Here is a 13029-nt window from a genome sequence, read left to right as displayed (position 1 = left end):
ACAGTCAAGAACATACTTTTATCCACAGATTTCCTTGGTTGACATCTTAAAGCCCATAAAAGACATCTGATCTCTGCTGCCTCTGAAATGTGAGATGTTTTATAGTTTCTACTCTTTACAACTTTCTAGTTTCCATCTAGGGGGAAAAAAAAAAACATTACTTCAAGGTAGGGTAAGTACTCTTCTATGTATTCACCCAAGCTAAGGAATTTCTACTTTCCCTCCTGGCCCAGGTCACTGAAATTCCTTACTCACCAATTCTTGCACAAAGTGGGGACAATAATTTTATATCTTTACCACAGGATGTTCCCCCAAATCTGGGGAAGGGGTGTTCATACTAATTTAAAATGTAAATCAAATGGATGAGAATCCATTCCACTGTGGGAAACCTTGAGTCTTCCTCATGCAGCTCACATCTCTGCGCATCGTTTTTGTGGCTCCTATCTGCTCTCTTGTTTCTTAGGATTCCTCTTCTATATCCATTCCTTTTGGCTTATCATCAGTAGGACTCATTAGCTTTCTATTTCTGAGAAGCACATTAGCACAACCTTAGTGGCTTGATTCAACACCCAGTCATTAGCTCACAGTTTTGTAGATGAGCTTGAATAGATTCATGTTCAAAACTGAAATCAAGGTGTTGGCTAGACTTGGCTACTCTGTGCAATCTCTGTGAAAGAATCCACTTTTAAGCTCATCCATGTTGGTGGCAGAATTCAGTTCTTTGTGGATATAGGACTAAGGTCCGAGTTTCCTTGCTGGCTCTCAGGTAGGTGCCTCTCTCCAGTCCCCAAAGCAATCCATATTCCTCCTCATGTGACCCCACTCATCTTGGAAGAAACAGTGGTGCACTGAGTCCTTCTCTGGCTTGACATCTCTCTGACCTCCTCTTCTACTATCAGGCAGAGAAAGCTCTTTGCTTTTATGCGCTGGTGTGATTAGATCAAATTTAGCTCGATAATCTTCCCATCTTAAGGTCAACTAGATAACGTAAGAACAGGGGTGGTATTTTGACATAAAAGCAGGTTCTGTAGATTCGGCTGGGACACCTTTGAGCAAACATTTTAGAAATTCCACCTATCAAGGATGCCTGGGTGGCTCAGTCAGTCAAGCGTCTGCCTTCAGTTCAGGTCATGATCCCAGGGTCCTGGCATCGAGTCCCACATCGGGCTCCTTGCTCAGCAGGGAGCCTGTTTCTCCCTCTGCCTGCCACCTACCTGCTTGTGCTCTCTCCCTCTCTCTGTTTCTGAAAAATAAATAAGAAAAATCTTAAAAAAAAAATTCCACCTATCATGCTTTTATTTGCTCTGCTAAAGTGCCATCAATGCCAGGACAATGTGAGTTTACTCACAATTTGGGCAAGCAGAGAGGACTACAACAACACATAGAATACTTAAAATAGTATATTAGGTATCAATGTCCTGAACAACTTGGCTATTCCCTACCCTGGGGAATGTCCTGATGGATTTGTACTTCAGGTGGACCCCCCTCTAATCTTTTGTGGGATTCTCCTCCTCTTTTCTTTACCTCTCTCTATATTTCCAAAGGTAAAGAACCTCAATCTATTAGGTACTCTAGTTCCTGGATGGAAACTTCCAGATTTCCATTTATGTCCACAGGCAGAACTTTAGTTACAGCCTCTCCTCAGAAATGATTGTGAGAGTGCTAGCCAAGTGAGGAAATTCACTTTTTACATCTCAATATGCCCAGTAACAAAATGAGAATATTCTTCCTAAAAAGGATCCTGCTTTTTTTTATCCCTCCCATTTCAAAATGCTTATTACTTTATTACTCTTAAAACTCTCACCCTATCTTCTTTTTCTTTCTTTCTTTCTTTTTTTTTTTTTTTAAGATAGCAGGAGGGTAAGAATAAAGCGGTGTGGGGGGAATCTGAGTGGGAGAAGTACCATGAGAGACTACGGACTCTGAGAAACAAACTGAGGGTTCTAGAGGGGAAGGGGGTGGGGGCATGGGTTAGCCTGGTGATGGGTATTAAGGAGGGCACGTTCCGCATGGAGCCCTGGGTGTTATACGCAAACAATGAATCATGGAACACTACATCGAAAACTAATGATGTATGGTGATTAACATAATTAAACAAAAAAAACTCTCACCCTTACACCAAAAATTTGTTTTTTCAATTAGTGAACATTAAATAAGAAAATATATTCAAATTGTTTAGCATATTCTCAGAAACAAAGCTAGAAACAAATGTTGGCATTTTTATTGGAAATATGGTAGGAGAGTGGATCATTTAGCATTCCTCCAATAGAATCACTTAAAAAGGTGCCTATAAGGGGCGCCTGGGTGGCTTGACATCTCATGGTTAAGCAACTGCCTTCGGCTCAGGTCATGATCCTGGAGTCCCGGGATCGAGTCCCACATCGGGCTCCCTGCTCAGCAGGGAGTCTGCTTCTCCCTCTGACCCTCTTCCCTCTCGTGCTCTCTATCTCTCATTCTCTCTCTCTCAAATAAATAAAATCTTAAAAAAAAGGTGCCTATAAGGATGTAGACATGTATTAAAACTAGACAAACATACAATAAAAATAAAAAATAACAAGAGTAAACTCATAAATTTTTTAAGCAAGATTTCTGGCAGGATTGATTGTGACCTGGTCATGTTTTAGCCTTATGTGAGGAGAAATAGGTAGGCAGCCAGCAGAGGGAACACAACCTCAGACTCTCCTAACCGTGCTCAATTCTCTTGTCTCACTAATAGAAGCGTTATACACACCCTTGGGCCAGAGACCTTGTCTCTTGTGTTTTAGAGAATCCAAAGTACGCAGTCAATGCCCGATAAGTAATAATAATTAATATTGAATCTCACTCCCTGGGCAGTGCTCCCAGTATTGATAATGTCAATGAGGATTATGTCTTCCAGGAAAACATGCAGGATAAATTTCCTGTCTGGTCCCCAGCTAGAAGCAGAAGAGGAAAAATGAACTAAACCTACTGTATGATAAGTCACAAAGCATTTGCCATCAGAAACACAAGAGTATGCTCAATTCGATCAATCACTTATCTTTTTGTCCCCCTTCCCTTCTTTTATTTGCTTTATGTTCAATTCATAATATAATAAACACCCACACATCCATAACTCAACCCAAGAAATAAAACAGCAAGTGATATGCAGCTGGTCCAGGGGTGATATATAAATTATCCAAGAACAGGAAAAAGCAGGCACAGATGAGGAAAACTGAGGCTGGCCAAACTTTGGAGTGACTTTGGAGACCCCTGCTATGCTAAAGGGGGCAAATTTCCAGTGCCTGGATCTTTAGGAGACCTGCTTGGGGAGAGGTACAGGTGAGGGATGGTAGGGAGACTAGGTAGAGAGGATACTCGTCTAAACTGAAACACCAGCCATTTACCAACAAGTGTGGAATTACCTCCATCATTTCACAGCCTCTCCAGAAGTAAGCCCTGTGGTGAATTTTATATTCACTATTCTATTATGCACATGTGTAAACACTCACACCTACACCATATACATATTTCCACGATTATTAGGCATTTTGGAGAAGAGTACCTTTCAAGAAGCTTATAAAAGACATTAACTGCAGGAGTTTTATGGAATAAGAAGAACTTGTCGGTTTAACTTTAAAAAAAGGTAATAAAAACGTTTCAGAGCTCTGTTAGGTATGCTGGTAACTGGAAAATGCAATTTTAGAGACATAATTGCCCCACGTTCTGTGAAAATGAAATAAACTCTCCATCTTCCATGCATATATACATACTCAGTTCTCCTTTGGTTTGAGTTCTTTCACTTTACCAATTTTGATCAGCCATTACTATTTTGATGACTTCAAGTCCTCCTGACTTGTATGGACACTGGTCTTCTCTAGAGCCATAAGCCAAGGGAGAAGGTCCAGCCTTCTCCATGGGAAGGGCTGTCTGGACACGAACACATTGAGGAGATCATCTGAGAGAACGCAGACCATCTTACAACGAGACTATTATTCTATCAGCAATAATCTCGGCTGTGCAAAAATCCATCCCATGTTAGTTTTATTTCTGTTAAAATTAATGTAAAGTAAGAGTTCAGAGTGTTTCTGCGTAACTGAGAATCAGATGGGCCTTTCGTACTAAGCTGGTCCTGGAGATCTGATGTCAGATATTTGCTCTGATAGCCTCTACAATTATTTTGAATTTTTGTTGTTGTTTTGGACCTCTTCAATGCCTCTCTTCATTAACATCCCCATCATCCAGAACTCATTTCCTGCCTGAACTACTCCATTTCTATATGACAAACACAGAAACTGTTGATCCATAGTTTCACTAATGGCAACTCCAGCCACAGAACAGATGTGAAGTCCAGTGAATAAAATACCCAGTTTCAGAATGAGCATTTTCTATTTGTGCCTACTTTTATATCAATCTCTATTAATCTCTACCCAAAAATGTAATCACAGAATCATGTTTTATTATCTGATCCAATATCAGCTCTGATGATTGCTGATATTCTTTGGAAAACAACAGAAATGAACATTTCAAATCAGTCTTACAGAAATTCCCAAATGTATGATCATTTTAAAGAGAATACTCTGACATATCTCATAACTTTATTTTAACTCTCAAGAAATCTATCTTCAGACTTTTATTTTGTAGTCAACATTCTGTGTTCTGATGTAGAGTGCTGAGAATATAAGAGATAATGAGTCTTGGGAACTGGAAATACGTAAAATGTTAGTAAGGTAAATTCACATATGACATGATGAAGAGAATATTTACCCAATAAATTATTACAATTAGCTTAAGATACATATAAAGTATAAAACTTCTTTAATTTGCTGCATTCTTCTTTGGCAAGAACTCAGTCATTTTGGATACTTTCTTTCTATAGGCCATTTTAAAGATTTTTTGGCTTTATTTTTCTCTCCACTAATTAGTCTTTTTATATCCAACAATATTTTGTAGGGTAACAAAGTGAGCTACTTTTCACGTTTGAAATTTCAACAACCAGACCCAGAAAACTCAAGCTATTTGTCTTTAAACAGTTGCTGGCAAAAATTAAGACGCAGGTGATTTACTGTTTACACGCTATATCCTGCCAAATTCTGGATACAAATTTACAGAATGTGTGACAGAGAAATCCTTAAGTGTTGAGCAGTTCACTTTGAATTATAATTTTTTTGCTTGGGATTTGCATGTAATTTTTTTTCAAATAAACATTATGAGAAATCCTACCTTCCTGACTTTTAGTGTGTGTGTGTATACATAGATATACATATATGTTTATATATGTGTGTATATATGTAAATATATTTATATATGTATATATTTATATGTAAATAAATATATATGTATATATGTATATATATAAATCTTACCTTCCTGACTTTTAATGTGTGTGTGTATATATGTAAATAAATAAAATCTATTTATATATGTATATATTTATTTATATGTAAATAAATATAAATATATTTTTATATATGTATATGTATGTAGTATGTGTATATCTGGGTGAGTAAATAAGGCTAATAAGATTTATACTAAAGCTTTGGTTTTGAAAAAAAATTAAAAATACATCTTGCATTTCTTAGTGTGATGTATCTCCCTTACTTTGATGATTAGTATACCCGAGTTACTCAAAATGACCAAGTATGTATGCACCCCAATATTCACTCAATGCAGTTTGCCACTGAATTTCATTCACTGCCTGAAGTTGAGAACTGTGTTTGGTAAAATGCCTAAGAACCTGTCCTCACATCTCATAGTGGCCACCCTCAGCAACCTGGCTAAAGTGACAGTTTACCTGGCAAACGTGTTTTCCAAAAGAATTATTAATTGTCAGACCCCTCTTCTGGTATTTTTTTGAGAATTGATGTACTTATGAGCACTAGGAATGACTGCTTTTTAAAATGAGGTGTATTAATCATATTAAGGTCAGATGCATATGTCCTCCTGACGATAGGCCCAGCAATATACAAATGCCCTTCCACACTCCACTCTGATAAAGTATTATTTTCTCAAGCCAGTGGCTGAGTATTACATTTACTCTTCAAGTCAGGTGAAAATGATATATGTTTTCCTTTCTGGAAATTCCAATATGTGGCTCTTTACTGTTTCTCATACATTTTATTTCATTTGTTGAAACAAGATGGAAGACCAGGTTTTAAGTGTTTTGTGAATTCCTCAAGAAGAAACATCTTATGAAATGTGTATTTTATGCTTAAGGTAGCACTAAGATTTTTTTAGTGATTTAAGTGTTAGAAAGCTAATTGGGAAAGAACTACTAATTTGAGAACATTTACCTCTGGTAGAATATTAACAGTCATTGTTTAATCTTTAAGACTATAGCAAAAGTAGGTTTTACTTGAAACATGACAGTTCAACGTCAACTCCCAAGGCCCCAAGGCTATTTATTCGCTTGGTTATATAATATACTGAAAGACTTTTGACCAGAAATTATTAAAGTTTCATAAAGTTTCATCCCAACTGAAGACACTAAAAATAAATAGGTCATACCACGTTTAACCTTTATCCTTATATTAATAGAAAAAATTTAAAACCAGTTGGAATTGGCCTTTGTAGTCATTCTGTGATTGAGAAAATCAACTCAGGGTATAAAGTCCAATACATGTGCAATCATTCCCAGCTAAATGCCAGAGATGGAAACTCTTGCAATGAGAAATCAGGGCTATTTAGAATATTAATACTCCTTCCAGGATGCCTTATCAGAAGCATGTGTCTATCATGTCAAACCTCAAAGAGCTCTTTCCAAGTGGAAGAGTCTCACTGGAATAGAGTAGTAGACTCACACTGATTCTGAACACGTAAGATTTCTTTTAATAAAAGTAATCCTGTACTTAAGTTGTGGATACATAGAACCACAGTGTCAGAGCATTTCAGATTTTGTGCACTTAATTGAGCTGAGAAGTGATGTACATAGGATTTCAAAGCTTACATCCAGTGAACATTTTAAGTCATGAACAGAAAAGTAGAAATAAGCCCAAAAACATTTTTTAAAATTTTTTATCTGTTTTATTTTAATTCCAGAAACACAAAAATACTTTAACTTAAAAAAAGAAGTGGAGAGAAAGAATTTTCTAAAGCGTGTCTTTTATCTTGCAGACTGGGTAAGAGGGAAGTGCTGTGAACCACTCCAGGAAAAGATACTTAAGCAGCACTGTGTTCATTTTCAATTAAAAACGCAATGATGGTACATCACTAGGTGACCAAGATTTGCCACAGAATCCTGGTGTGAGGTCAAGAGCTTCACAAAGCCCCGTTTCTGTCATGGTGAGGAAAGCCTCACACGATTACTGAAACAGAAGGATGAGCATATTAGCGTGGAATGGTTTAGACTTCTTGGTATCAGTTGGATCTGACTCTTGGCACATGGCCTCAAAAAAGTCTTACTTAAAAGTCTGTGGTATGCCTCTACAATTGCAGTGGTTTTAGAGTCTTCTCCAAGGCTCAGGGGTAGAATGAGCACAGCAACTCACAGCAACTTGGCTTTAAAGATGATATTTTTGAGGTGGGGGGGCAGGGGAGACTGGTGTAGGGGTTGGAGTGGAGGGGACTTTGGACAGGCAAAAAAGCAGCATGCATTTCTTTCTTAGAAGCCAAGGAAATCTTTCAGGCGGGGAATTTGCTGCTCTCAATGAAGGACCAGGCTTGTTTATTCTCCATTGAGAATTTCCCTTTTTGGAGGGCATGACCATCTAGGGTTTTAAATAAGAGATGCTGACACAGAATCCAAGAGCAAGCATAAATTTATCCATTCCTATGAGATCTATTTATTTTGTCTCTAGTATGATAACTTTTTTTCGCCAGAGGCATGGGGAGGTGAATAGATAAAGATGGGGCGAGAGTAGACTTTTCTCCTTAAAACCTCAAAGCTATTTGCATGGAAACTTCTAATGCTTTAATCAACTAATATTTATTAAGCCAGGGGCTTTTCATTCTTCACCTCACTGAATACTTACCAGTTATTCCATGGAAAGTTAGGGGTTAATATTCTCCTTTTATAGATGTGGACGCAGGCACTCAGTCAAATATAGGAACGTGCCCAAGATCACAGATATAGTTGGATCAGGATAGGATGCAAAAGTGGGATGCCAGACTATAAAGATGGGCCTTTCCTCTGATCTGCACTTCTGTCCCTACTGTCTTGAAGTCTTTCCACAAACCTGAGACGTACTCAAAGCTTTCTTGGGGGTGACATGGTTGGAGATCCCTCTAGCCTCAAGTCACCTGTCTATATGGAGCATGTGGGTGACATGGAACTTCTAAATTGATAGACAGATTTGGTCAGAGGTTTGTTTAAGGTTTGGTATATTTGGAACTTGGTTGTTATTGTTTCTGATCATTGTCGAGCTCTTCAGAACCTGTTTTTACAGCAGTCTGTGAGGTTGGTGGCAATCATTCCAAGAGCAAAACATACCCATAGAAACGAAAAACGGGAACGTGGGATTATACGTTATAGATAACTATAAACACACTGGCTATCCAGGTCAGTGGATACTAGAAATGGAGTACACCTTGTGCCGATATCTTCTAGGCTTATAGGAAGACAGAATAATTTGAAACCTCAAGTGAAATAGTACCTTTTTTTTTAATCAAGCCATTTTGGTTGGTGATCAGCACAATAAGCTGTCAAAAAGCATTACTACCTACTCTACATTTTAAATGTCCTATTATTCTCTTCTCTTCCAGATATAAGTGTGAAATGCAGTAAAGTGCTGAAGTTTGACTGTATTGACTATAGCCAGCATCAATCTTGCAAAATAAGCATCAGAACTCAAAAGACCTCATTAGAGTCAAGTATAAAGCCCAAGTATCCACTCTCCAACATTCATGAAACCGTATTTCATGCTTGCAATATAGGCACTTCAGAAAACTGTAAAGGCCAAACACTCTCTCGTTATCACTGTGATTAGACTTCCAAGTGTCAGTGACAATTACCTCCTAAAATCCTCTAACATTTATCCCTGAAGGAAAGAGCCAAGGACTTACATGGTGGAGAGAGGAAGGCGATGGGTGTCTCGGGGTGTTAGAGCCTGCATTGTGTCTTAGTGGCTGTACACAGGACTGGGACCAACTTTCTTTGGCTGGTGTGAAGGAAGGAAATTCAGAACTTCTGGCAGAAACCTGGGCTGGACAATGTTCACATCAGTTGCTATGTGTCATCCTCACTGATGTCAATTCAGATGAGGTCATTTAGGGATTCGGGGCAGGATTTGAAACCTGCCTTAAGCTTCAATCAAAGGGACTCAGAGATGGACAAAAAATGGGAAGGCAGAGAGAAAAACTTATGTTTTGGAGTTACTCAAAATCCTGATTCATTTATCTGCCCTTTTCTGCATGTGGATAAAACGTATTTTCTCTGTTAACACCCTACAAGAGAGTTTTATCATGCAGAGGGGATGCCTCAGGCATTAAAGTTTTGTGGTTTTGTTCTGTTTTTTTGGTCTTTATGTACTCCCAAAAACGGTTTTGTGCTTTGGTGTGTCTTTCAAATACACACAAGTTGCAATCAGTGACTAATGTTTCACTATTATGACTATTACACTAGAAAATGTTCTCATGAATTGATCTGTCAAATAAGACAGCTTCTTGATCCTAGTTTGACATTTTTAAATAAAATTACCATGAAGATCAGCATGAATCTACTCAGTTCCAAGAATATGATGCTATAGTCCCAAGGAAAAGAGTCCCATTGGGTGATAAACTTCGTTTTTGGATTTTCTTTCAGACACCCACGTTAACATGCTTGTGGTTTTCTTGATTTTAAATTCATGATTTTAAAATCCTTCAAGATTTCTCAGCATGAATAGAATTACTTTGTCCCTTTTGGAGCTGAGTTTAAGCCAGTTAATGGTGTCTGCAGAGACGGTGGAAGAAAAATGGTTGGTCTTCCCCCATTTTGGCCATGCTGCTGTGATCACATTCAGGCCTAGCCTTCTCTGCAATATTGGGAAAGAAGTGAGTTTGTCTTCAGGGCTTCCCCTCTGACTACTTTTATCTTTCTTCTTCAGCCTTTGCTCTCTACAAAAACACCTGCCTTATACCTTCCTGGCCTTAATGTGATCAGCTGAGACAGCGTGAGAGGTTGCTTTAACTGTAAGTAGCTCTCTCTTTATATTGTAAGCATGGAAAGTCCCCCTCCTCTTCTCCTTGGCTGGGCATGTTTTAATTTCTGTAAAAATTGGGATTATTGGCCGAATCTACAACAAAGTAAAAACTAAGCTCCCTGATTGGAGCTCCTCTTCCTATCCAGTCCTAACTTGGAACATGAGAAAGAGACACTGACTTCTGTGTTTCTCCTAAGAAAGAGACATCGTTTGTAATGTTGTTACAAATTAGTTGAATATTTTATCTCTGTGTTAATCCTTGCTTGAAAGTGACGCCCTGACGTCAGTTTCTAGAATACAGTTTTACAGTTTATGTAGCTGTTTTATAATAAATGATGTATTAGAGTTAATTATATTTTAGATTACTGACTTTAATGCACTTTACAGTGTTATGTATTTAAAAATTTATCATTAAGCATTGTTTCCAAATCCTGACTCTCTGATCTGTCCACGTTCACTTGGCTATAACCTCCTCGAGATTAATGACTCTCTTCACTTCTGTCTTCCATACCTTTGGCTAGTTCCCCTCACAAAGAAGTGGATTCTAGGAAATACTGCTTCAAGTGTTAGAGAGACAGGCGTCAATCCATTCATGTTTCAAAAAGTTCCGTGATTTTGTCCTAAATCCCCCAGCAATCAACAGTGTACTGCAACAAATACCCAGCAGGAAGGGTTGTAGGCTTCAGCCTCTCCTAAGGCACTTGGCAGTCTGATTCCCATCATGCTCTGTAGTTGTGGCCACACTCAGATACAGTATACCAGAATCCAAGCTCTCTTTTGGGCAGCCTGTCAAGTATAATATTAGATGTGGTGTTCTTCTGAAACTGTTCCAAAAAATAGAAATGGAAAGAAAACTTCCAAACTCGTTTTATGAGGCCACCATTACCTTGATCCCCAAACCAGACAAAGACCCCATCAAAAAGGAGAATTACAGACCAATATCCTTGATGAACATGGATGCAAAACTTCTCACCAAAATACTAGCCAATAGGATCCAACAGTACATTAAAAGGATTATTCACCATGACCAAGTGGGATTTATCCCTGGGCTGCAAAGTTGGTTCAACATCCACAAAGCAATCAATGTGATACAATACATTAATAAAAGAAACAACAAGAACCATATGATGCTCTCAATAGATGCAGAAAAAGCATTTGACAACATGCAGCATCCTTTCTTGTTCAAACTCTTGAGTATAGGGATAGAGGGTACATACTTCAATATTATAAAAGCCATCTAGGAAAAACCCACAGCAAATATCATTCTCAATGGGGAAAAGCTGAGAGCTTTTCCCCTAAGGTCAGGAACATGGCAGTGATGTCCACTATCACCACTGCTATTCAACATAGTATTAGAAGTCCTAGCCACAGCAATCAGACAACAAAAAGAAATCAAAGGCATCCAAATCAGCAAGGAGGAAGTCAAACTCTCACTCTTTGCAGATGATATGATACTGTATGTGGAAAACCCAAAAGACTCCACCCCAAAACTGCTAGAACTCATACAGGAATTCAGACAAGTGGCAGGATATAAAATCAATGCACAGAAATCAGTGGCATTCTTATACACCAACAACAAGACAGAAGAAAGAGAAATTAAGGAGTCGATCCCATTTACAATTGCACCCAAAACCATAAGATACCTAGGAATAAATCTAACCAAAGAGGCAAAGGATCTGTACTCAGAAAACTATAAAATACTCATGAAAGAAATTGAGGAAGACACAAAGAAATGGAAAAACGTTCCATGCTCATGGATTGGAAGAACAAACATTGTGAAGATGTCAATGCTACCTAGAGCAATCTACACATTCAATGCAATCCCCGTCAAAACACCATCCACTTTTTTCAAAGAAATGGAACAAATAATCCTAAAATTTGTATGGAACCACAAAAGACCCCGAATAGCCAGAGGAATATTGAAAAAGAAAAGCAAAGCTGGTGGCATCACAATTCCGGACTTCCAGCTCTATTACAAAGCTGTCATCATCAAGACAGAATGGTACTGGCACAAAAAGAGACACATCGATCAAATCAATGGAACAGAATCGAGAGCCCAGAAATGGACCCTCAACTCTATGGTCAACTAATCTTCGACAAAGCAGGAAAGAATGTCCAATGGCAAAAAGACAGTCTCTTCAACAAATGGTGTTGGGAAAATTGGACAGCCCCATGCAGAAGAATGAAACTGGACCATTTCCTTACACCACACACAAAAATAGACTCAAAATGGATGAAAAAGCTAAATGTGAGACAAGAGCCCATCAAAATCCTAAAGGAGAACACAGACAGCAACCTCTTCGACCTCAGCCGCAGCAACTTCTTCCTAGAAACATCGCCAAAGGCAAGGGAAGCAAGGGCAAATATGAACTATTGGGACTTCATCAAGATAAAAAGTTTTGCACAGCAAAAGAAACAGTCAACAAAACCAAAAGACAACCGACAGAATGGGAGAAGATATTTGCAAATGACATATCAGATAAAGGGTTAGTATCCAAAATCTATAAACTCAACACCCAAAGAACAAATAATCTAATCAAGAAATGGGCAGAAGACATGAACAGACATTTTCCCAAAGAAGACATCCAAATGGCCAACAGACACATGAAAAAGTGCTCAACATCGCTCGGCCTCAGGGAAATCCAAATCAAAACCTCAATGAGATACTACCTCACACCCGTCAGAATGGCTAAAATGAACAAGTCAGGAAATGACACATGTTGGCGGGAATGCGGAGAAAGGGGAACCCTCCTACACTGTTGGTGGGAATGCAAGCTGGTGCAACCACTCTGGAAAACAGTATGGAGGTTCCTCAAAAAGTTGTAAATAGAGCTACCATACAACCCAAGAATTGCACTACTGGGTATTTACCCCAAAGATACAAATGTAGGGATCTGAAGGGGTACATGCACCCCAATGTTTATAGCAGCAATGTCCACAATAGCCAAACTAT

The 13029-nt window shown here is 38.5% G+C and overlaps 1 long non-coding RNA gene across 1 annotated transcript in view; it reads left to right on the top strand.

Moving 5' to 3' along the window:
- The first annotated feature begins 4640 nt into the window (after positions 1–4640).
- LOC141370265 (uncharacterized) overlaps positions 4641–13029 on the top strand; it is a 58552-nt gene continuing 50163 nt past the window's right edge. The window contains exons 1-2 of the long non-coding RNA XR_012374165.1: positions 4641–4688; positions 9981–10065. This is a non-coding gene — a long non-coding RNA (uncharacterized lncRNA). The remainder of the gene's footprint in view (positions 4689–9980; positions 10066–13029) is intronic.

The sequence above is a fragment of the Callorhinus ursinus genome, unplaced genomic scaffold (assembly GCF_003265705.2).
Source record: "Callorhinus ursinus isolate GAN/ISIS: 27379988/994484 unplaced genomic scaffold, GSC_fseal_2.0 scaffold30, whole genome shotgun sequence".
In the NCBI taxonomy this organism is placed as follows: domain Eukaryota; kingdom Metazoa; phylum Chordata; class Mammalia; order Carnivora; family Otariidae; genus Callorhinus; species Callorhinus ursinus.
This window is presented reverse-complemented; position numbering and strand designations above follow the sequence as displayed.